The sequence below is a fragment of the Chiloscyllium plagiosum genome, unplaced genomic scaffold (genome assembly GCF_037043375.1).
Source record: "Chiloscyllium plagiosum isolate Xiang-an unplaced genomic scaffold, Cpla_swu_hap1 HiC_scaffold_35, whole genome shotgun sequence".
Taxonomy (NCBI): Eukaryota; Metazoa; Chordata; class Chondrichthyes; order Orectolobiformes; family Hemiscylliidae; genus Chiloscyllium; species Chiloscyllium plagiosum.
In genome coordinates this window covers 15,735,300-15,757,838 of record NW_028270173.1, presented here as the reverse complement: position 1 = coordinate 15,757,838, position 22,539 = coordinate 15,735,300, and the positions used below count along the sequence as shown (strand labels likewise).

Sequence of the window (22,539 nt, the reverse complement as noted above, 5' to 3'; positions counted from 1 at the left end):
TGCCAATCGTGCCCATCCAGGAGCCATGTTTCCTTAATTACTAAAATATCCCAGTCCCATGTTCCGAACAATGCCATGAGTTCATCTTCCTTCCCTGTTAGTCCCCTTGCATTGAAATAAATGCAGTTTAATTTATTAGTCCTACCTTTTCCCTGCACTTGGAGTTTTGGGTACAGTTTTGGCCTCCTTGCTGGAGGAAGGATGTTATTAAACTAGAAAGAATGCAGAAGGCTTTTACAAGGATGTTGCCTGGACTCAATGGTCTGAGTTATAGAGAAAGGTTGGACACATGTCGACTTTTTTTCTTTAGACCGAAGGAGACGGAGTGACGGGGGAATCTTACAGAAGTGAATAAATTCACGAGAGGCATGGATCGGGTGAATGTACTCAGTCTTTTACCCAGGGTTGCAGAATCAAGGAAGAGAGGACATCAGTTTCCAGATAGCGGGAAAAGAATAAAAAGGGGCAAGGATTTTACAGAGAGGGTGGATTGCATACAGAATAAGCTGACAGCGAAGTGGTTGCGACAGGTGCATTAACAGCATTTCAAAGAAATTTGGAGAAATAGGAAAGGTTTAGAAGGATATGGGCCAAGTGCAGGGAAATGAGGTTAGCATGGATAGACCATTTGGGGTTGGCATGGACCAGTTTGGACCGAAGGGCCTCTCTCTATGGTGTAGGACTCTATCAATCTCTGACTCTAAGACCCGAAAGTCCAGAGTAAAAGTAGGATAATTTCCAGATAGCTAACACTCCATTGACTTGAAATAGTGAATTTTAAAATAATCCAGACGAAGTTGGAATGCAAGGTATAAGGATACGTATTCTGGAGAAATTGACGAATACAACCTTCACAGGTTTACTCTCTTGGATTTATTGATGAAGTATTTTTTTTAAAAAAAAGCCTTATTTACACTCTAGTGAATCAAAGATGTTGATTTGATTGAAGAAACTATTTTCAAATTTGATAGTGCCCTCCAACATAAATTATAATTACATAAACATAAACATTGTCAAAATCTGAATTGGTTCCGCGCACAGAGTGCAAGAGTAATTAATGATTTTTATGGCATAAATGATGGGTTCACCAATCTCTTTCAAATCTGAGGTTTTCAAATTTTCCAATTTTATGAAAGAGCGGCAACATTCTGGATAACAATTATAAACCTGAACAAAACAAGACTAGTCTCGTTATGTTACTAAATCATGTACATTACTGACACATGGTGGAAGTCTAAAGAAGATCAGACTGAAATGTTTATTTTGATTGAGCCCAGTCCCCCTGCAAAGACCCCACAGACTCTGCAGAGAAATTATTTAAATTTCCCCCAGGAAACACTCCACTGACCCTGCAGGGAAATGATTTGGTGTCCCTCCTGGAAAGATTCCCCTGAGCCCAGTCTGAGACCCACTGACAGATTCATCTCCAACACCGTCATGTAGCGCCACCTCCCGCCTGTGGAGCAACATTACAGGCAGGAAGGTCCCCGGGTTCCTGCAGCTCACAGCTCACTCTACCCAGTCAGTCCCTCACAACAATTGAGCTTCTGTTTATTTCTTCTCTCCTCCTCCTCCTTCTTTCCCCCAAAACTGACACCGACCCCCATCAGTTTACAGCTGGCAGGAGGCAGGGGGACGGGGTGAAATTATGGGATGGATCTGTCAGTGCCCTTTAATCCCGCAGATTGTCAGCGGGGCGGAGTTTTTCCCGTCGTCATTCCATCCCGGACTGAAGATGGGAAAGATCCTCTCAGTGAAAGTGTGGGTGAAAGTGTGGAGATGGGACATGGTGTCCGCATTGTAAAATGACACCTGTCCACCCTCATAGTCCAGGAAAACCCCGATCTTCCGGGGATTCACACTCGGGGAGAGGGGGGTCCGTGAGGGGGAGGTGGCGGCAAAATAACCACATCCGGGTAACAGCCACACAATCCAGAATCCAGTCTCCGGGCTCGGTCTGATCATCCCGTTCCTCATCACAGACTCTCTGGCCACTCCCAGATACCACCTGGTCTTCCCCCCCACCTCCACTTCCCAGTAATGTCTCCCTGATGTGAATCCCTTTGATCCCAGGACAAAAGGCCAGGAATCAAATCTCTCCGGGGAGTCAGGGAGCGGCTGCCGTTTGTCTCCGACTCTCACACTGGTCTGGTCCTCAGACAGGATGAGCCGGGGATGCGCTGTGTTCAGATCCAGAGTCAGAGAGGCTGGAGCTGGGGGAGAGATCAAATAACACCGTCAGACAGAGGGAGGGAGGGTGAGTGAGGGGAGCAGGAAGTGAGGGTTTGAGCGATGGAGGGGGATGGGAGAGAAGGGAAGATAAAGAGAGTCTGGAAAAAGAGAATTTGAACAAGGAGCGGACACAGGGAAAGGGGAGTGAGTGAGGGAGAGTATGGTGAGTGAGCGAGAGCGGTGGAATGAGGAGGAAGGATGGGGAAGGCGGAGGGATGAGGAAGGGAGATGAGAGGGCTCATTTGAAGGGATGTGATTGGGGAAATGAAGTGCACAGAAAGATCAGAACCCTAACCCTATCGCAGGAGGCAGGGGATGGTTAAAGAGAGTGGGAGAGTGAGGTGATGTGGGATAGAGGGTTGTGAGTGAGGAGAGGTGGGAAAGAGAGGAGGGCTGAGTGAAGGGACAGTATGAGAGAGAGAGAGATATGGGAATGCGGAGGAGCTCAGAAGGTGGGTTGAGTACTCAGGTGAGAGCGATGGCAGGTCGGAAAATTCAAAAGAAAAGGGGAGAGTGAGGTGATGTGAGGCAGTGGGAATGGGAATAGTGAGGGGAGGCAGGAGTGATGGGCAGCAAGGGTGTGGGGAGACTGAGGGACGGGTAGCTTGAAATTGCATTTGTAAAGGAGAGTTTAGCTAAGTGGGAGGGGAACATCTGGAGAATGGGAGGAAATGAAGGGAGGTATTTTACCCCAGGACAGGGAATGGAGTAAGTGATGGAGGAGGGAGCGATTGGAATCGGAGTAAGGATATTGGAGAGGGTTGGTGGTTTTGTGAGGGGAGGGAACTTTTTGGAATGCTGTAGGGGAGAGTCAGTTATACTATAGAATGGGAGGGTGACAACAGGAGGTCTGCAAAATAAGTGGACATTTGAGGTTTGGAGATCAGGAGAGTGAGTGGGAGGATTGAGAGGTGGAGAGACAGTGAGTGAGGGGAAGAGAGAAAGGGAGGTGGGAGTGAGAAGGAAGGGATGGCTGAGCTGAGGGGAGAAATACAAGTTCATTTTGGCCATGGGAGGTGAGAGTGAGTGGGAGAGGAGTGAAAGTGGCAGGGAGTGACAGGGTACATCAGGATGTGTTAAGAAGCCAGAGAATTAATCCACGTGAGGAAGTGAGAGAGTGCAAAATAAGGTCTTGTGGGAATTCTGGAGGTGAGTGAACTGGAGGATGACGTGGAGTCTGAGCAGGGGAGAGGAGAGTTAGGATGAGGGGAATGTAGGATGGGGGCTTCAAAGGAAGGACAGAGTTTGGTCTCAGAAGTTGAAGAAGTCTGTGTGGAGGAATTTGGAGCAGTTGAGTGAACTTGAGGATGAAGTGAAGGGGATAGAGGTGGAGGCAAGTGTGAAGGGGAAGAGGAGTTTGAGGAGGCAAATTTAAACGGGAAGGGAGAATCAGGGTTCGGTGAAATCATGGCAGAGTGATCATGAAGAATGGAGTGAAGGGGAGAGCGAATGTGAGATAGGAGTGAGGGGCAGTGCAAAGAAGAGAGTGAGAGCACAGTGAGGTTGAGGGGAGCGTGACCGGATTAGGAAGCTGTGCTCGAGAGGATAGTGAGGGAGAGGGAAGAATGAGCTGATGGTAGGAGAAGAGATCAGGAGGTGATGTGAGATTGAGAGGAATGGGAGAGCAGGAGGGAGTGAGGGGGTATTGATGGGGAGGTGTGGGCAAGCAGACTGTCGGGGGATGTGGAGTGACAAGGAGAGTGACGATGGGAGGGTGAGGTAGCGGCAAGAGAGAATTGTGAAGGTAGGACAATGAAGGGAGGGTGGGAAGGACTGAATGGTGAACAATCAAGAGGAATGGATGGATGTGGGGAATGTGGAGGTGAGTTGGTTGGAGGGTGGAGAATGCAGTGAGGCCATGGTCTGCCAGGCTAAGGGATGGTTAATGGAATGTGCCGGGGAGAGTGTCCGGGATGGGAAGCTGTGCTAACGGGGACAGTGAATAAGAGGGAAGAGTGAGTGGAGAGTGAGCAGGACGACAGAAAGAGAGTGGGAGAGGTTGGTGGTGGGCAGGGAGAGTAGGGTCAGAGATGGGAGTGGGGAGTGAACAGAAGGGAGACAATGAGAGCAGGAGACAGTGGGGTGGGAGATCAGGAGGGAGTGTTGGTTTGAGGGAGGGCGTGGAGAGTGAAATCCATGGAAGAGTGATGGGAAGGGAGGGTGATGAGAGTGGGACCTCTATGGAGATGGAAGGGGGATGCAGTGCGGGATAGGGACAAGGACACTGAGGGGATAGTGAGGGGATGAATAAAGAGGTGGACTGTATGGGAGTTCATGACTGTTGAGGAGGGGAGAGGAAGGATGTAAGAGAAAATGAGAGGGAAATTGGCAACAAAGGGGATGGGGAGGGGGAATGTAAATGAAGAGGCTGACTCAAACGAGGAGAATCAGGGAAATGGGAGGAGGAAGTGAAAGGGAGATGTATGGGGAAGGCATAGTGTGGGGGTGAGTGAGGGGTGTGACGATATTGCTGCTTAATTAAGGTTAGGTTGTCCTTTGTTTTCGTTTTTAGTGAGGTTATAAACACAGATTCCGATGTCTCTGGTTTGTACATGTTTTCGGGACAAATTGATCATAGATAACAGATACTGCCTCAGGCAAAAGGCATTCAAGTTTAAAGAAACACTTGTATAATCTAAGGGGAGTGTCCAGGTCTCCCAAGTCAGCTTAACTCTGGTTTTGGTTTGGTTTGGCAAGCAGTCAGTTTTTTTGATCCTCTGTCTCTTTCTGACACCTCTCCTGTGAGAACCTGGGCTTAAGGGTTCCTTTTTTTCCCCCAAAGGGGTGCTTATGTGGTTATTGCAAGTATTTGCAACAGCATCAGTAAGTTGTGATTGAATCGCTTGGTTTTTTAAATACTTACGTTATTCTGAGGAGATAGGACAACTTAGGGGTGGTAATGGGAGTTGTGCGTGTGAGAGAATGGGGGATAGTGTGAGGCCTGAGTGATGTGAGGGGAAGGGTAGTCTTCACAAGGAAGAATTTTAAAAACAAGAACATTCTTAAAACGGAGAAAACCTGCAGAATTGCCAGTGACAGAGTGATGTTGGTGTTCTACTGTATGAGACAGAAAATGTTCAAAACAGGAACAGTGAGTAATTAAGAAGGTTAATCTTTTTGCTGAGGTAAGGTGAATATTGCAGTAAAAATGTTATCTTTTAGTTATTGAGAGAATCTGCGAGAAGGAAGCAAAGAGGTCCTTCTGCAGCTGTACAGGGCCCTGGTGAGACCGCACCTGGAATATTGTGTGCAGGTTTGGTCTCTAAATTTGAGGAAAGACATTCTAGCTATTCAGGGAATGCAGCGTAGATTCACGAGGTCAATTCGGAATGGCAGGACTATCCTACGTTGAAAGATTGGAGCAACTGGGCTTGTATACGCTTGAGTTTAGAAGGCTAAGCGGGGATCTAATTGAGACATATAAGATTATTAAAGGATTGGATACTGTGGAGGCAGGAAGCATGTTTCCGCTGATGGGTGAGTCCTGAACCAGAGGACATAGTTTAAAAATAAGGGGTCGGCCACTGAGAACAATGAGTCAACCCCCAAATTGGAGGAAAAACATCTCTTCCGTTTGGGTGGTCTACAGCCTGTAGAACTCAACAATGAGTTCTTCAATTTAAAATCACCTCCTTTCCCATCCCCCACTCACTTCCCAGCCCCTCCCCCTCCCTTGCACTCCTCCTAACCACCAACTGGATTCATTCCACCCATCGACCAACCAGGTCTCACCCTCTGCCTGTCTTCACCACCCCCACTTCACCATCGTCCTTCCGGCACCCTCTTTATCTGCAGCACCCCCCCTCACCAATCCTCAGTCCAGAAGAAGGGTTACAGTCGAAACGTCGACTTCTCTGCCTCCTGATGCTGCCTGGCTTGCTGTGTTCTCCCTGCCTCCTATTTGTCTAACATGGTTCTTAAGCTGGCAAGTGACATGAAAATATTGTCCACTGGACAGTAAAGAAGATTATATTAGACTGCAATGGAACCTTGACCAGGTGGCCAGTGGGTTGAGGAGTGGCAGATGGAGGTAAATTTAGATAAATGTGGGGTGTTGAATTTTGATCGGGCAAACTAGGCCAGGACTATTACAGTTGATGGTTGGTCCTGGGGAGTGTTACTGAGCGGGAGGCCTGGGCGTGCAGATACATGGTTCTCTGGGGTGGAGTTGCAGGTAGACAGGGCGGTGAAGAGGGAGTATGGCATGCTTGCCTTCATTGGTCAGAGCATTGAGTATTGGAGTTGGGGCATCATGTTGTGGCTGTGCAGCACACTGGAGTGTGATTGTGGTCACCCTACCATGGGTAACTATGTTGTGAGGCTTAAGAATGTGTGGAGGACATTTGCAGGGATGTTGCTGGGACTGGAGGGTTTGAGTTATAGGGAGGGACTGAATAGGCTGGGGATTTTTTCCCTGTAGCATAGCAGGCTGAGAGGTGACCGTTTAGAGGTTTATAAAACCATAAAGGTCATGGATAGGGTGAATAGCTAATGTATTTTCCCCAGGTTAGGTGACTCCAGAACTGGAGGGCTCAGATTTAAGGTGAGTTGGGAAAGATTTAAAAAGAACCTGAAGGGTAACTTTTTCATGCAGAGAGTGGTGCGTGTATGGAATGGTCTGCCAGAGGAAGTGGTGGAGGTTGAACTAATCACAACACTTAAAATGCATCAGGATGGGAATATGAATAGGAACGGTTTCACGGGATAGGGACCAAATGCTGGCAAATGGGACTAGGGTCTGTTCAGGACCTTCTTTTAAATTTATGCACCTGTTATTGTCCATTCCATTCCTCATAACTCTCTACACATTCATCAAGTTCTCCCCTCAGCCTTCCCTGCTTCAATGAGAGCATCTCCAGTTGATCAAGTCTGTCTTCAGAGTTGAAACGTGCCAGCCCAGCCAATATCTTGGTGAATTTCAGCTGTTCCAGCCCTGCCCTGCCTCCTGTTGGATTTTCTACACACTGCCTTAAAAAGATCACGTGAAGAAATTGTAAGAATTCTGTCCTGTCCGATCCCTTCACAATCTCCCTGTCCCAGTTCATCCTGGGGAAGCTGAATTCCTCCGATGTTACAACACTGTTGCTTTTTTCACTCTTCTGAGATTTCTCTACCTATCAGCGTTTAATCTCTGACTGGCGTGGGTCTATAGTGCTTTCATAAACAATGAAACCGGAGATGCTGTTAGACTCATAGAAGTAGACAGAATGGAAACAGACCCTTTGGATCAACTCATCCAAATTAATCTCGTCCTGTTTGCCAGCACTTGGACCACATCCCTCTAAACCTTCCTATTTGTGTATCCATCCAAATGTCTTTTAACAGTTGGAATTGTGCCAGCCCCCACAATTTCCTCTGCATCTCACTGCATACACGCAGCACCCTTTGCATGAAATATTTTCCCATTAGATTCCTTTTAAATTTTTTCGCTCTCACCATAGACTTCTGCCCACTAGTTCGGGACTCCCCCACTCCTAGCTTGTCTATTTGCTCTATCCATGCTCCTCATTATTTTATAAACTTGGGTCAGGTCACCCCTCAGCCTTCGACTCTCCAGGGAAAAAAGGTGCACCTGCATATTGAATAAGAAAATATTCTTGGACACACTTAGGCTCCTAGTCATTCAACTCCTTAACACAATGGCATTCCCAGTTTATGCTTGGAAAATTAAAATGCTCTTTTATTACAACCCTATTAATCTTACAGATAACTGAGATCTCTCTGCATGTTGTTTCTCAATTTCCCACTGTCTATTTGAGAGCTTTTCTACAATCCCAATGAGGTCTTTCTTCGTTACACCCAAATAACTTCCCTGGATGGTCTCCAGGAGTATCCTCCCTAATACAGCCATAATGTTACCTTTAATTAAAAACGTCACACCCCTCCTTTCTTGCCTCCCTTTCTATCTTTACAATGACACCCTACCCTTCCCTGAGCCATCAGTAATAGCTATGATATTCCAATCCTGTGTTCCCAACCATGTCCTAAGTTAATTGGCCTTATCTGTCAGGCCTCTTGCATTAAATAGATGCAGTTCAGTTGCTCAGTCTTACCTCATTCTCTCCTGTGCTCCTGCCTACCTTGAGTACTTAATTTGCTCCCTTTATCTACTGTGCCTTATTTCTTTTCTCACTATCTATTTGAGTCCCATAAATACACCCCTCCCCCTTATGAGTTTAAAGCCTACCAAGTTGCACTAGCAAATCTCCCCTTCAGGATATTGATCCTCTTGCAATTCAGCTTCAACCCATCTGTCTTCGACAGGTCACTTCTATCCCAGCAAAAGTTCCAGAGGTCCAAACATTTGACTTCTTGCTCCTTACTTCAGCTCCTTAGCTGCACATTATCCTCCTACTCCTACTTTCACTCGCACATGGTACTGGGAATAATACAGGTATTGCTACCATTGAGGACCTCTTTGTAATCTCCTGCATCACTATTAGGAACAATGCAATGTATTAGTTCCCTCTGTACCACTGAACCTTTCCACCACAACTGATATCATCAAAACAGATGACTTTTCATCATCACAATGCTCTTCCTGTGACATCACTATTTACAGATTGATTCTCTCACTGACTGTCATAGAGTCAGAGAGATGTCCAGCACGGAAATAGACCCTTCAGTCTGACGCGTCTGTGCCGACCAGATATCATAACCTGATCTCGTCGCATTTGCCAGCACTTGGCCCATATCCCTCTGAATCCATTCTCTTCATATCCCCATCCAGGTGCATTTTTTATGTTGTAATTGTGACAATCTCCACCACTCCCTCTGGCAGCTCATTCCAATAATGTGCGATCCTTTGCATGAAAACATTTCTCCTTAGGTCCATTTTAACTCTCACCCTAAACCTATGCCCTGTACTCTAGACTTCCCTACCCCAGGGAAAAGACCTTGTCTATTTATACTATCCATGCCCCTCATGATTTTACAATTCTCTATCAGGTCACTCCTCAGTCTCTGATGCTCCAGGAAAAACAGCCCCAGCCTATTCAGCCTCTCCTTTTAGCCCAAATCCTCCAGCCCCAGCAACATCCTTGTCAATCTTTTCTGAACTCTTTCAAGTTTCACAACAGCCTTCCAATAGGAGGGAGACCAGAACTGCACACAGTAATCCAAAACTGGTATAGCCAAAGTCCTGTACAGTTGCAATATGACCTCACAACTCCTGTATTCGATGCTCTGACCAAGAAAGGAAAGCATGTCAAATATCTTCTTCACTAACCTATCCATTTGCGACTTCACTTCCAAGGAAATATGAATCTGCACTCTAACATCTCTTTGTTCAGCAACACTCCCCAGGACCTGACCATTAAGTGTGGAAATCCTGCTCAGATTTGCGTTTCCAAAGTGCAACACCGTACGTTTATCTAAATTAAAGTCTATCTGATACTCCTCAGCCCATTGGCCCCATCTGATCATGATCCCGTTTAGTCATCTGCAAGCTTGCTCACTATCCTCCTATGTTTACATTCATATCATTTTTATAAGTGATGAAAAGTAGTGGACCCACCACCGATCATTGTGGTACATCACTGGTTACAGGCCTCCAGTCTGACAAGAAACCATCTACCACCACTCTCTGTCTTCTTCCTTCGAGTTAGTTCTGTATCCAAATGCCTAATTCTCTCAGTATTCCATGAGATCTAACCTTGATAATCAGTTTATCATGAGGAACCTTGTCGAATGCCTTACTGAAGTTAATTTAGATCACATTCACTGCTTTGCCCTCATCAATTCACTTTGTTACTTTTTCAAAAATCAAGAGGGGATACTGCATGTCGCAAAAATGTAAATTTCAGAAGGACAAGCAGAAATGAAAGTGCGATCGCGTAGCATTGTTGATATGGGATGAAGTAAATACAACAGCAAGAAATAATCAGAAATCAGAAGAATATAGACTCCACATGAGTGAAGGCAAGAAATAAAGTAAGTAGTTTGGCAGAAATGGTCTCTAAGACCCCCAACAGTAGCTACAAGGTGGGGAAGATCATAAACAGGACATAAAAAGTGCAAGTAACATGAAACCTGGGTGACTTTTATCAGCATATTGATTTAAACAGTGAGAGTAGTAGAGGGAGCCATGAGCATATAGTTTCCTGAAATAATAATATTGTGAATCCAACCTTGTATTTGCCAATTCGAATCTGGTGATGTGTACTGAGGCAGGTTGGTTAAATGATGTCAGAGTCTCCACGGACCATAATATGGAGGAATGTCGCATTCAGTTTGAAAGGGAGGATTTTGGTTGGAAAATAACTATGCAAACCTTTAACAAGGGTAATTGTAAAGGAATGACGGCTTAGCTTGCTGGAGTGGATTGGGGAAGGCACTTAGCATCAAAGATATTCCAGGGAGGTGGAAGAGAGGATTAGCAAAATTATTCTGAGTAGGAGTGAAAGGAACAAGGTGGTCATTATGGGGACTTTAACTTCCCCATATTGACTGGGAATGTTATAGCTCTCGTACATCGGATGGATCAGTTTTTGTCCAGTGTGTACAGAAGGGTTTCCTGATGCAGTATATCGAAGGGCCGACAAGAAGGGAGGCTTCACTGGATCTGGTGCTTGGAAATGATTAGATTCCCTACAGTGTGGAAACAGGCCCAACAAGTCCACACTTACTCGGCACGGAGGCACAGTGGTGAGCACTGCTGCCTCACAGCGCCAGAGACCCGGGTTCAATTCCCGCCTCAGGCGACTGACTGTGTGGAGTTTGCACGTTCTCCCCGTGTCTGCGTGGGTTTCCTCCGGGTGCTCCGGTTTCCTCCCACTGTCCAAAGATGTGCAGGGTCAGGTGAATTGGCCATGCTAAATTGCCTGTAGTGTTAGGTAAGGGGTAAATGTAGGGGTATGGGTGGGTTACACTTCAGCGGATCGGTGTGGACTTGCTGGGCCGAAGGGCCTGTTTCCACACTGGAACGTAATCTAATCTACCCTCCAAACAGTAACCCACCCAGACCCATTTCCCTATGACTAATGCACCTAACACTATGGGCAATGTAGCATGGCCAATCCACCTGAACTGCACATGTTTGTACTGTGGGAGGAAACCAGAGCACCCGGAGGAAAACCATGCAGACATGGGGAGAATGTGCAAATTCCACAGCTTACCCGAGGCTGGAATCGAACCTAGGACACTCGTGCTGTGAAGCAGCAGTGCTAACCACTGAACCACCATGCCACGTGGTAATGAACCAGGCCAGGTGTTTGATTTAGTCGTAGGTGAGCACTTTGCAGAGAGATAGGAAAGGGATAGGTACATGCCACAGGTCAAGAGTTATCGATGGGGCAAGGGCAATTATAACGCGATTCGTCAAGAATCAGGATGCATAGAATGGGGTAGCATAGAATGGGGGGGAATACAGACTTTCAAAATATGAAGGAGGTTTAAGGAACAGATATTGCATGTCCTTGTTAGGTATGTCCCTGACAGGCAGGGAGGAAGTGATAAGGTAAGGGAACCGTGGTTTACTACAGAAATTGCATCTCTTGTTAAGCAGAAGGAGAAGGCTTATGTGTTGATGATGCAAGATCGGACAGATGAGGCAATGGAGAGTTACAGATCAGCCCAATCAAAGACAGAAGTGGGAAGTTGAGTGTGGACCCTGTGGAGATCGGAGAGGTGCTAAATGAACATTTCTCATCGGTTTTCACTCAGGAAAAGGTGAATATTGTGAAGGTGAAGAATGAGGTATAAGATATTAGATTAAAACGAATCGAGGGTAGTTACACACAGGTGTTATTAATTCTAGAAGGAATGAAAGTAGACAAGTCCCATGGGCTGGATGGGATTTATCTGACGATTCTCTGGGAAGCGAGGGAGGAGATAGCAGAGTCGTTGGCTTTGATATTTGAGTCGTCGTTGTCTCCACATTTAGTACCTGAGGACTGGAGGATTGCAAATGTTATCCCATTGTTCAAGAAGGGCAGCAGAGGTGACCCAGGTAATTATAGACCAGTGAGCCTTACTTATGTTGTAGGAAAGGTCTTGGAAAGGATTATAAGAGATGAGATTTATAATCATCTAGCAAGCAACAATTTGATTTCAAATAGTCAACCTGGTTTCGTCACGGGCAGGTCTTGTCTCATAAACCTCACTGAAATTTTTGAGAAGGTGATCAAGCCCATAGATGAGAGTAGGGCAGTTGACGTGGTATACATCGACTTTGATCAGATTGCACATGGTAGGCTGATGGAGAAAATGCAGAGGCATGGAATGGAGGGTGATTTAGTAGTTTGGATTAGAAACTGGCTTTCTGGAAGAAGGCAGTGAGTGGTAGTTTATGGAAAATATTCAGTCTGGAGTCCAGTTACTAGTCATGCACCACAAGGATCTGTTTTGGGACCACTGCTGTTTGTCATTTCTATAAATGACTTAGACGCAGGCATAGGTGGATGATAGTAAAGTCGGTGGAGTAGTGGACAGTTTGGAGAATGTTACAGGTTTTAGGGGACTTGGATAAATTGCAGAATTAGGCTGAGAGATGGCAAATGGAGTTCAATGCAGCTAAATGTGAGGTGATGCACTTCGGGAAGAATAACAGGAAGGTAATGTATTTGGTCAATGCAACGATTCTTGGTAGTGTCGATGTACAGAGGGTTTGAAGTCCATGTGCATAGATCCCTGAAAGTTGCCACCCAGGTGGATAGTGTTGTGAAGAAGGCATATGGTGTGTTCGGTTTCATTGGTAGAGGGATTGAGTTCCGGAACCGCAACATCATGCTGCAACTATACAAAACGCTGGTGCGACCACACTTGGAATAGTTCTGGTCACCCCACTGCAGGAAGGGTGTGGAAGCATTGGAAAAGGAGATTTACCAGGATGTTGCCTGGTCTGGAGGGAAGGTCTTATGAGAAAAGGCTGAGAGATTTGGGTCTGTTCGCATTGGGAAGAAGAAGGCTAAGGGGGGATTTGATAGAGACATTCAAGATGATCAGTGGATTAGAGAGGATAGACAGTGAAGTACTTTTCCCTCATGTGATGACGTCAGCATGTATGAGGGGGCATAACTACAAATTGAGGGTTGATAGATTTAAGTCAGAGGAAAGTTATTTATGCAGAGAGTGTTAAGGGCATGGAATGCCCAACCTGCTAATGTAGTCAACTCAGCCACATTAGGGAGATTTAAACAATCCTTAGATAAGCACGCAGAAGATTTTGGGATAGTGTCGGGAGTCGAGCTGAGAATAGTACTTGTCGGTGCAACATCAAAGGCCTAAGGGCCTGTTCTGCGCTGTATTTTTCTATGTTCTACGTTCTATGATATTTGAGGAACAATGGCAGACGCTGAAAAGAACAGCACATGATTCACAGCAAAGATATATTTCAGTGAGGAAAAAGATTTATAGGAAGGGGATGAGCCAGCAACATTTGACTAGGGAAGTTAAGCACTTTTGAAGAATCATCGAGACTCAAAATGTTAGCTTGCTTTCAATGTTCGTGTGAAGATTTGTAGCTCGGGTGGCTACTCATTGCTCGTTTGCTGACATATTCCCAATATTCCAAATCACACCTTTCCCTCACTTGGAAGTGATAGCAGTTTTCCAGGTATCTGCTCCCTCCTGCAAGATCATCCTGTAACTTCTCACATTCTGAACCCTTGCAAAACTGACCAAGAACATTACATTGAATAAGTAGACTCAGACTGATTTGGACCTCTCCAAAATATAATGGAGCGGACATTGGGCTCACTGTTTGATCAATAGGATTACTGAAAATATTGGAACAGTGGTTTCGTGATTAGCACTGCTGCCTCACAGCACCGGGGAGCTGGGTTCAATACCAGCATCAGGTAACTGTATCAAGTTTGTACATTCTCCCACGTTTGCATTGGTTTCCTCCCACAGTCCAAAGATGTGCAGTTTTTGTCCATTGTGTCCAGGAAAGTGCAGGCTTTGTGTATTAGCCATGGGAAAGGTGGAGTTAAAAGAATATGTGAAGGCGTTGGGTCCTGGAGGGATGCTTTTCAGAGAGTCAGTGTGGATTCGATGGGCTGAATGGCCTGCTTCCACATTGGCAGGATTTTGTGATTCTAACAACCTCACTACTTGCAAGCTGGAAATTTATAAATATCTCTGTCTTGTTTAATATTAGACTATGTTACACCTATAGATATTTATCAGGCTCAGCAATTCTGGCAGCATCTGTGCAGAGAAATCAGAGTTAACGTTTCGGATCAAGTGACCCTTCCTCAGAACTGATGGGAGCTGGGAAATGTCAGTTTATATACAGAAGCTGGGGTGGGGGGTGAAGGGGTGAGAAGTAAATGGTAGGTGGGGATTGAGCCCAAAGAGAGAGAAGAGCAGTTGGATAGAGAAAGGATTGGATAACGATCTGGGTAAGGGAGTGAATAGCAGTTAATGGAGACTGTTAGTGGCTAACAATGCTTTGTGTGTAATGACAGACTCTGTGATAACAAGGCATGGTTGTGTGGTTTGGGGTAAGGACATGGGAGAGCTCAGACCCCAAAGTTATTTCATTTGATATTGAGTCTGCAGGATCCCCAGGCTGAAAATGAGGTGCTGTTCTTCCAGCTTGCGCTGAGCTGCATTGGAGCACTGCAGCAAGCGTGAGACAGAGGTGTTGAACATGTGACAGGGTGGTGTGTGAAAAGGCAACTGGAATTTCAGGGTCTTTTTATGGAAAACGGAATGCAAGTGTTCTGAAGTCGACCCTTCAGATCTCCAGTAGAGAGGAGGCCACACTGTGAGCAGCAAATGCAGTAGACTAGATTGTCAGAAGTGCAGGGAGGTGAAGGTGTGTTTGGACCCTTGGATACTGAGGAAGTAGGAAATAAATGGACACATGTTACACCTTCGGTAGTTGCACGAGAAAGTGCTATGATGCTGTGAGGGGGTGTTGGAAGTAACCAGAGTGTCCCAAAGGGAATGGTTCCTGCAGGAGGGGAGGTGTGTGGTGTCTGGTGGTGGCATCTCGCTGGAAGGGGCAGAAATGGCAGCTGATGATCTTCTGGATGTTGATGCTGTTGGGATGGTAGGTACGGAAAAGGGGAACCCTATCACTGTTGCAAAATGGAAGAAAGGGGGTTAGGGCTGAAGTGCGAGAGATAGGTTGGTCCCACTTGAGGGCCCTGAGGAATCCTCGGTTGAGGAAACACGTGGACATTTCGGAGGATCCTTTGTCAAAGTTAACATCGTCAGAACAAATGCGATAGAGACGGAGTAACGAGGAGAATGGAATGGAGACTTTACAGGGAGTCGGGTGTGAGAATATAAAGGCCAGGTAATTTTTGGAGTTGGTGGGTTTATTGTGGATTATTAGTGGCCAATCGATCCCCAGAAATAGAAACAGTGATGTTGAGGAAGGGTTCAGAGATAGACCAGGTGAAGGTGAGAGTGAGGTAGAAGTTGGAAACAAAATCGATAAACCTTTTCAATTCTGAATGGGAGACGGAGGCAGCACCATGCTCCACGCCCTCAGATCCAATCCTGACTTTGTTATTAAGCTGCTGATCAGTGTGGTAGTTGGCAAACTGACCACTACATTGCAGAAGCTGAGATCCCTCTCAGATACCTCCTCCTATCAGCGTCTAACCTGTGATCCCATGATGGAACATCAGGCCATTGCATCAACCATGGTCACCAACCTCATTTCATCTGGGGATCTGCCCCCACTCCAACTACCTCCAGCTGATAAACCCACAACCCCGCACAGTTCGCTTCTCCCTCCTTCCCAAAACACACAAACAGGATTACCCAGGCAGACCCATTCTTTCTGTCTGCTCCTGCCTCTCAGAACTCATCATTTCCTACCATGATTCAGTCTTGTCTCACCTGCTGCAGTCCCTGCTCACTTACATCCACTATTTCTCTGACACTTTATGCCCATTCCAATATTTCCAGTTTGCGGCTTCAGCTGCCTCCTCATTACCATGGACATGCAATCCCTCTACACCTCCATCCCCCACCAGGATGGTCTGCTTCTTCCAGGAACTCAGGGCTGAAACATCCACACCCCCCACCACTCGCCTCCCCTTGGCCAAGCTCATCCTCACACTCAAATTCTCTTTTATCACCCCTCACTGTTTTCAGTCAGAATGGTGGCCATAGGTACCCATCTAAGCCCCCATTTTTGCCTGTCTCCTTCTGGGGTATGTGTAACATTTCTTGTTCCCATTCCAGTCTGACACATGAGCCTTTCTCTGGTATATCAATGATATCATTGGTGTTGCCTCCCTTTCTCATCTGGAATTGGAAAAGTTTATTCATTTTGATTCCAAGTTTCACCCTGCTCTCACCTTCACCTGATCCATCCTTCCCTTTCCTCAACATTCCTGTTTCCATTTCTGGCAATAGACTGGCCAATAATATCCACAATAAACCCAACGACTCCTACAGTTAGCTGGCCTGTACATCCTCACACTCTGCTTCAAATAAATACTCCATTCCATTCTCCTAGTTACTCCGTCTCCATCGCATTCGTTCCCATCCTTCCAACTTCAACAAAGGAGCCTTGAAAATGTCTACTCTTTTCCTGAACCATGGATTCCCCAGCACTGTTGTTGACAGGGCCCTTAACTGGATCCAACCCATCTCTGACATTTCAACCCTCACCCCTTCTGTTCCTCCTGCCACTGATATGGTTCCCCTTATCCTTACCTGCAATCCCACCAGCACCAACATCCAGGAGATCATCAGCCATAATCTTTGCCACCACCAGACACATATTCCTCTCCCCTCCCTTGTCCACCTTCCATTGAGACTGTTTCCTCCAGGACACCCTGGTCTATTGTTCCCTCACTCCCAACAGCCCCCCACAGCCTCATGGCACCTTCATCTACAAGTGCACAACATGGAACACCTGTCCATTTCCTTCCTCCCTCCTCAGTATGCAAAGGCCCAAACAGGTGAAGCAATACCTTATCTGTCCTTCACTTAATCTAGTCTACTGCATTCACTGCTCACAATGTGGTCTCCTCTCCATTAGGGAAATAAAGCATAGACTGTGTGACCGCTTTGCTGCACACTTGTATTCTGTCTATAAAAAAGACCCTGAGCTTCCAGTTGCCTGCTCCTTTAAACATCACCCTGTTCCCTGGCCAACATCTCTGTCTCAGGGTTGCTAAGAACAGCACCTCATTTTCCACTTCTGGACTCTGCAGCCTAACTGACTCAATATCGAATTAAATAATTTTAAGAATTGAGCACGCCCATGTCCTTACCTCAACCCCAACACATCAGGCCTCATCATTCAGAGTCTGGTATTACACACAGCCCATTGTTAGCCACAAACCATCCCCATTAACAGTTCCTCACCCTCCGAGCCAAACTGTTATTGATTCCTTTGTCTGTCCAACTGTTCTTCCTTGTCTTTAGGCTCTGTGCCCAGATATTATACAGTCCTTACCCCAATCCCCACACTCATGTCTGCATATAAACTGACATTTTCTGAGCTGCCGTCAGTTCTGAGGAAGGGTCACTCAAACCGAAACATTAACTCTGATCTCTCTCCATAGATGCTGCCAGGTGTGCTGAGCTTTTCCAGCAACTTCTGTTTTTGTCTCTTATTTACAGCATCCACAGTTCTTTTAGTTGATATTTATCTGCGACAGTTTTCATCATTGACCACTTCAGTAAGACCATGACAAACCTTCTATTATACAATGCAATCTCTCAGTATTTGCAACTCCTTCTCTTTGCTAAACTATCTAAATCCCACCTTCCCCACTCACACATCCTCTTCTCCCTCCCCCGCCCCCCATTCTCACACTGCTAATGTCCAACTTCCACACTACCCTCACCTTCACCTGGTCAATCTGTGATTCCTCTTTCTCTTCCTTGACATGTCTGTTTCTATTTCTGGTGATAGACTGACCAATAATATCCACTATGATCCCATTTCTCCAGCTACGTAGAGTATACATTCTCACACCCTGCTTCCTGTAAACACTCTATTCCATCCTCCCAGTTCCTCCATCTCCGTTCCATCTGCTCCGACAAGGCAAACTTTGAAAAGGGAGCCTCAGAAATGCCCACATCCTTCCTCAACTGAGGATTCACCAGTACTGTCATTGAGAGTGCTTTCAATCGGGTCCGACACCTCCCACACTTCTGCCCGCAACCCCTCTCTTTTCTGCCACAACAACGGCAGTGTTCCCCTTGTCCTAACCTACCATCCCACCAGCATCCACAACCAGAAGAGCATCAGACACCATTTCCGCCACCTGCAAGTAAGATGTCACCACTAGGCATACATTTCCCTCCCCTCCGTTGTCAGCCGTTTGCAGGGACCGTTCCCTTCCAATCAACCTGGTGCTCTCTTCCTTCACTTCCAACACGCACCCACAGCCCCACAGCAATATCCTCAGCAACTGTCAAAGGTACAACACTTTCCCATTTACCTCCAGTATCGAAGGGTCCAACACACCTGCAAGGTGATGTAGCACTTCACACATTCTAGTGTCTTGCATTTACTGTTCACAAAGTGGTCTCCTCTGCATTGGGGAAACAAAGCATCTGTGTTCTGCCATTTAAGAAAAAGGAGCCTGAGCTTCCAGTTGCCAACCACTTCAACACACCTTCCTGTTCTCTGGGCAACATCTCTGTCTCTGGCTTGCTGCAGTGCTCCACTGAAGCTCTGCGCAGTCTGGAAGAACGACATCTCATTTTCCACTTCCGGACCCTGCAGTTCTCTGGACTCAATTTCAAGGGCAATAATTCTAGTCCCAGAGCTCTACCATGACCTAGCCCCCTACCCAACACACCAGTTTTGTTTTCGCTGCCATTACATTCTGCCTATTATTTGGCACTGACAGTCTCCATCACCAGGTATTCACTCTCCTAACCAAATCATGATCCACTCTTTTGTCTTTCTAACTGTACTTCTCTCTGTTTGGGACTATCCCCACTTATCATTTCCTCCTTACCTCCTCCTGCAATGTGCCTTCTGCATATAAACCGACTTTTGCCAGCTACTATCAGCTTTGAGGAAAAATCACTCAATCTGAAAGGTTAACTCTGATTTCTCTCCACAGATGCTGGCAGACCTGGGGAGCTTTCCAAGGAATTTCTATTTTGTTTCTCTCACAACCCCCTTTAGATAAGTGCCTGTTAACACTGGCTCTTAAATGTCTATATGCCTTCCTGATATTATGATGAAAACTTTTTCTCCAATGTCACACCAGATGGAGCCAGCCCAGTCTCCTCTAGAAATCCTGTTTCCATGCTCTATTCCTCTGGTTCGACAGAAACCTTCACTGGGTAAAAACAAAGACTGCAGATGCTGGAAACCAGTGTATAGATTAGAGTGGTGCTTGAAAAGCACAGCAGGTCAGGCAGTATCTGAGGAGCAGGAAAATCGACGTTTCTGGCAAAAGCTCTTCATCAGGAATAGATGATGAAGGGCTATTTCTGATGAAGGGTTTTTGCCCGAAACGTCAATTTTCCTGCACCTCAAATGCTGCCTGACCTGCTGTGCTTTTCCAGCACCACTCTAATCCAGAACCCTTCACTGCTCTGACACACAGAGCTGATGGCTTCAGACACTTCTCCAAATGGACCCACAGAAAATACAATCTTTCCAGGGAGAGTCTCCCAGAATTAACAACTAGTGATGTGAGAATGTAAACTGGGGCATTCGAGACCCTACATAACTGGATCTACCATCAGGAAAATGAATACACGTGTTTACCTGGGTGAATAGTGTGTATCATTTCTCTCCAAACTGTGTACTGTAAAAGGAGTGAACTGTCCGAGAGACAGAGAGCCATTAGCAGCTGAGAGTGTCTTCTCCTCATCATCAATCCTGTAAACATGAAACAGATGACATCACAAACTCTGCGTTGTTCGAATATTTATGAAAACATTTAAATCTTCAAGTTTTCCGCATTTTTCATGTTTGAGTCAATGGGTTGGAAAGTGAAATGTTCATCTTATTTTTGTAACTGATCCAACAAGAATTCGATAATGCACGGGCAAGGATCGGAAACACCCAGATCCAGAGAAAGGCCCATGTCCTGAAAACTGATTAGGTACTGAGACATCACACATCGCAGGAGATAATATATGTTTCCTCCATCCCCTTGCCGTATTATAAACAGAGCTTGTGGAACAGAGACAAAAAAACGGAAACATCTAAAAGCCTCATATCCAACTGTGTAATACATGGGTCCCACAACCCTCCGAGAATCCTGCTCATCTACTTCCAGCCTCCTGACCGGTTTTAGTCTCTCCCCCCACCCCCTATTGGAGGATGGACCTTCAGCTTCCCAGACCCTCAGCTCTGGAATTCCCTCCCTGAACCTCTCCATCTTTCTATTCCTCTTTCCTCCTTTATGATCCGCTTAAACCAACAGCAATCACCTGGATTAATAGTTCAGTGACACTTTTCTATACTTTCCAATTCTCATGCAAAGTACTCAGAACATTACGTTACAGTAATTAAAGATTTTTTTTAATTTTACATTTATTGTTCCCTTTATAAAGGCTGCAGTGCGAGTTAGTGTTGTAAAAAGTGAAACAAAAATGATTCCCCCTTTCAACTCTGACTGTCGAGGGCTGGTCAGGAGCCATGCAGTGACAGGGATGGCCATTCCCTGGAAACATGGGCCATTTGTCTCTCACAGGGTCAGGGGGAAGGTCACAGTCACACAAACAGTCACAAAAATCAGGGCAGTGATCACTTCCAGCCTCGGAACCAGGCTGTATTTACAGGCATCTTGTCATTGTTTACATAATTACTCGTCCCTGAGTTATTGCGCAAACTGTGCAGAGTTTCAGTAAAGAGCATGTCCTACCTTCTCTTCCGACAAGCTTCCTCCTGAAAGAAATTAATCACAAACAGTGAGGCTGGCAGTAACAGATTTCAGGAGGAGACAGACAGACACCCACACACACTCTCCACGTGGAATTGGAACTGGATTACAATGGGAGTTCCAGGAGACAATTAAACTTGGGGAATACGGAGATAATAACAAAACAAATAAAAAAATCACAATCAATTCCCGGGAGAATGTCGGTATTCCCGAGAATCTGCAGATAGTTTCGCAGTGGTTAGTAAAAAACCCCAGAAATTACTGGAAAATCTCAGCAGGTTTGGAAGGATCTGTGGATATAAATCAGAGTGAACGCTTCGGGAGCATTGACCCTTCTTCAGTGACAACAACAGACCAGTCCGGACAGTCACAAGGTCAGTTCACCTTTTTTATACGACATTCCATTTATTTTTACAGTTGTCATCATGTCCGAAATCTGTCTGAAATAACCTGCAATATCTTCCCTCACCTTCAGAAAGATCAATTCGAATTTTTGCTCCATCTGTTTCTGCAACTTTGAGAGTTCCTCCTCAGTGGAATGTAAATTCTCCTGAATCTCTCGAAGGGTTTTCTCCATTGGTTCTACAACCCTCTCCTCTTCTTCCCTGAGATTTCTGAGTAAACGCTGCTCTTTCTCAGTGAGAATCTGGTGCATTTTAGTGAACTCGGATGTGATGTGGGTCTGCAGACTGCTCGCCTGTTCCTACTAAATGAAATGTGAGCCCTCATTATTGTCCCGCGATAAAGGGAACAAAACTAACCGAGATCCCAGAAAATCAGCACAGGGAGAACTCACCCTCACTTCGGAAATCTTCCGTTTCTGGGTCAGTTCCGTCTGTAGAACGGTCTATTTCTTCTCTGTGAGAGAATCTAAGGAAGATTTCAGTTTTTCCTGTAATTGGGAAAGAAATTGAAGAATAGATGTGTTAGGTTCGGTGTTGGATCAGGGACATGTGATGAAACGCGCACTTTACAAAATATTGTCTCTTTTACCTTGTAGATTTCAACAGCTTCGCTAATCGGCAGGAAGTTGTGAGTTTTGTGTTCCCGCGAATCTCTACAAATCACACAGATCAATTTCTTGTCAGTTTCACAAAACAGCTTCAGTTCTTCCTGATGTTTCTCACAGTGAGGTTTACTTTCCTTCTCTTTCGGATCCAGCTTTAATTTTCGAGCCTCCTCGGCCAGAGTCGCGAAGGCCCGATTTATCCTGAGGTTTCTTTCCGGAAACACCTCTATACATTCCGGGCAGGAGTTTATCTCCTTCTTTTCCCAACTCTGGGTGATACAGGAGCGGCAGAAGTTGTGTCCACAATTCAGTGTAACTGGATCAGTGAAAAAATCCAGACAAATGGAACAAACTGCCTCCTCGGTCAGTCTCAGGAGCTGCTGTCTGGAAGCCATGTTCACACTCAGCACTTCCGGATTCAACAACTTTCAGTTTCAATGTGACTGCGCTGGTGAACACATTCAGTTCAATCACTTACCGATGGATGTTACTGCAATTATCAGAGAAGAGTAATTAGTA

General features: G+C 45.8%; 1 pseudogene across 1 annotated transcript; it reads right to left on the bottom strand.

Annotated features, from left to right (window-relative positions):
• Positions 1-854: 854 nt before the first annotated feature.
• On the bottom strand, positions 855-22,430 carry LOC122541462 (zinc-binding protein A33-like; annotated as a pseudogene). The gene is made up of 6 exons (XR_015753046.1): positions 22,005-22,430; positions 21,808-21,903; positions 21,481-21,714; positions 20,994-21,016; positions 19,889-20,002; positions 855-2,213 (listed from the first exon to the last, which is right to left on the bottom strand). The product of XR_015753046.1 is annotated as a zinc-binding protein A33-like (transcript).
• Positions 22,431-22,539: the final 109 nt, after the last annotated feature.